The sequence below is a fragment of the Geospiza fortis genome, unplaced genomic scaffold, assembly GCF_000277835.1.
Source record: "Geospiza fortis unplaced genomic scaffold, GeoFor_1.0 scaffold859, whole genome shotgun sequence".
Classification (NCBI taxonomy): Eukaryota; Metazoa; Chordata; class Aves; order Passeriformes; family Thraupidae; genus Geospiza; species Geospiza fortis.
The window spans coordinates 26542-29859 of NW_005054943.1; positions in this window are offsets into that span (position 1 = coordinate 26542).

Sequence of the window (3318 nt, forward strand, 5' to 3'; positions counted from 1 at the left end):
CTCACCTGGCAGTGGATGCCCTCACCTGGCACTAGATGCCCTCACCTGGCACTGGATGCCCACCCAGACCCCTCTGTGTGCCTCACCTGGCAGTGGATGCCCTCACCTGGCACTGGATGCCCTCACCTGGCACTGGATGCCCTCACCTGGCACTGGATGCCCTCACCTGGCACTGGATGCCCTCACCTGGCACTGGATGCCCTCACCTGGCACTGGATGCCCTCACCTGGCACACAATGACACCCTGCCCCCTCTGTGTGTCTCACCTGGCACACCTGGCTCACCTGGCACAAATGACCACCCAGACCTCTCTGTGTGTCTCACCTGGCACTGGATGCCGTCACCTGGCACACCTGGCTCTCCTGGCACACAATGAGCACCCTGACCCCTGCCCAGCCTCACCTGGCACACAATGACACCCTGGCCCCTCCCTGGTCTCACCTGGCACACCTGGCTCACCTGGCACAAATGACCACCCAGACCTCTCTGTGTGTCTCACCTGGCACTGGATGCCGTCACCTGGCACACCTGGCTCTCCTGGCACACAATGAGCACCCTGACCCCTGCCCAGCCTCACCTGGCACACAATGACACCCTGGCCCCTCCCTGGTCTCACCTGGCACACCTGGCTCACCTGGCACAAATGACCACCCAGACCTCTCTGTGTGTCTCACCTGGCACTGGATGCCGTCACCTGGCACACCTGGCTCTCCTGGCACACAATGAGCACCCTGACCCCTGCCCAGCCTCACCTGGCACACAATGACACCCTGGCCCCTCCCTGGTCTCACCTGGCACACCTGGCTCACCTGGCACAAATGACCACCCAGACCTCTCTGTGTGTCTCACCTGGCACTGGATGCCGTCACCTGGCACACCTGGCTCTCCTGGCACACAATGAGCACCCTGACCCCTGCCCAGCCTCACCTGGCACACAATGACACCCTGGCCCCTCCCTGGTCTCACCTGGCACACCTGGCTCACCTGGCACAAATGACCACCCAGACCTCTCTGTGTGTCTCACCTGGCACTGGATGCCGTCACCTGGCACACCTGGCTCTCCTGGCACACAATGAGCACCCTGACCCCTGCCCAGCCTCACCTGGCACACAATGACACCCTGGCCCCTCCCTGGTCTCACCTGGCACACCTGGCTCACCTGGCACAAATGACCACCCAGACCTCTCTGTGTGTCTCACCTGGCACTGGATGCCGTCACCTGGCACACCTGGCTCTCCTGGCACACAATGAGCACCCTGACCCCTGCCCAGCCTCACCTGGCACACAATGACACCCTGGCCCCTCCCTGGTCTCACCTGGCACACCTGGCTCACCTGGCACAAATGACCACCCAGACCTCTCTGTGTGTCTCACCTGGCACTGGATGCCGTCACCTGGCACACCTGGCTCTCCTGGCACACAATGAGCACCCTGACCCCTGCCCAGCCTCACCTGGCACACAATGACACCCTGGCCCCTCCCTGGTCTCACCTGGCACACCTGGCTCACCTGGCACAAATGACCACCCAGACCTCTCTGTGTGTCTCACCTGGCACTGGATGCCGTCACCTGGCACACCTGGCTCTCCTGGCACACAATGAGCACCCTGACCCCTGCCCAGCCTCACCTGGCACACAATGACACCCTGGCCCCTCCCTGGTCTCACCTGGCACACCTGGCTCACCTGGCACAAATGACCACCCAGACCTCTCTGTGTGTCTCACCTGGCACTGGATGCCGTCACCTGGCACACCTGGCTCTCCTGGCACACAATGAGCACCCTGACCCCTGCCCAGCCTCACCTGGCACACAATGACACCCTGGCCCCTCCCTGGTCTCACCTGGCACACCTGGCTCACCTGGCACAAATGACCACCCAGACCTCTCTGTAGTAGAGGGTGACCTGGGTGAGGCACCACAGGACGGACAGCACAAAACCACCCCCAAAATTACATTAAATTCACCCATTTTCCCTCTATTTCCCTCCAAAATTTAAAATTACCCTGTAATTCCTGCCCTGCAAATGCTCAGAATTCCCATCCAGGTTCTCTACAGAATCACCCCATCAAAACTCCCCCAAAATCCCTCCCCAGCTCCTCTAAAATTTCCCAAAATTCAAAGGAAATTCATGCTGGGCAAAGCGCTGCAGGATGGATGGAGCTGCGGGCACAGTGTAGGTCAGCACAAAATCATCCTCAAAATTACATGAATTCATCCATTTTCCCTCTATTTCCCTCCAAAATTTAAAATTACCCAATGCAGATGCTCAGGATTTCCTTCCAAACTCACCCTGTCAAAACTCCCTCAAAATCCCGCCCCAGCTCCTCTAAAATTTCTCAAAATTCAAAGGAAATTCATGCTGGGCAAAGCAGTAGAGGGTGACCTGGACCTAGGATGGACGGGGCTGTGGGCACAGTGTGGGTCAGCACAAAATCACCCCCAAAATTACAATAAATTCACCCATGTTCTTCTCTATTTCCTCCAAAATCTAAAAATCCCCTTTATTACCCTGTAATTCTCCTCTGCAAATGCTCAGGATTTCCTTCCAAACTCACCCTGTCAAAAGTCCCTCAAAATCCTGCCCCAGCTCCCCTAAAATTTCCCAAAATTCAAAAGAAATTCACACTTGGGCAAAGCACCGCAGCACGGATGGGGCTGCGGGCACAGTGTGGGTTGGCACAAAATCATCCTCAAAATGACATGAATTACCCATTTTCCCTCTATTTCCCTCCAAAATTTAAAACTGCCCCGTAATTCCTCCCCTGCAAATGGTCAGAATTTCCCTCCAGGCTCCCTCCAAACTCACCCCCTCAAAACTCCCTCAAAATCCCGCCCCAGCTCCTCTAAAATTTCCCAAAATTCAAAGGAAATTCGTGCTGGGCAAAGCAGTAGAGGGTGACCTGGATCTAGGATGGACGGGGCTGTGGGCACAGTGTGGGTCATTGCCACCAGGGTTTCCAGGATTCCAACCAGGATTCCAACCTCCCTCCCCAGGCATTCCCCACCTGGATCCCTCATCCCTCCCCAGGTATTTCCCATCTGGATCCCTCCCCAGGTATTTCCTACCTGGATCCCCCCTCCCTCCCCAGCTATTTCCTACCTGGATTCCCCACCTGGATCCCTCCCCAGGTATTTCCCACCTGGATCCCCCATCCCTCCCCAGGTGTCCCCCTCATCCCTCCCTAGATATTCCCTACCTGGATCCCCCCTCCTTCCCCAGGTATTTCCCACCTGGATTCCCTACCTGGATCCCCCCCATCCCTCCCCAGGTATCCCCCTCATCCCTCCCCAGGTATTCCCCACCTGGATTCACCACCT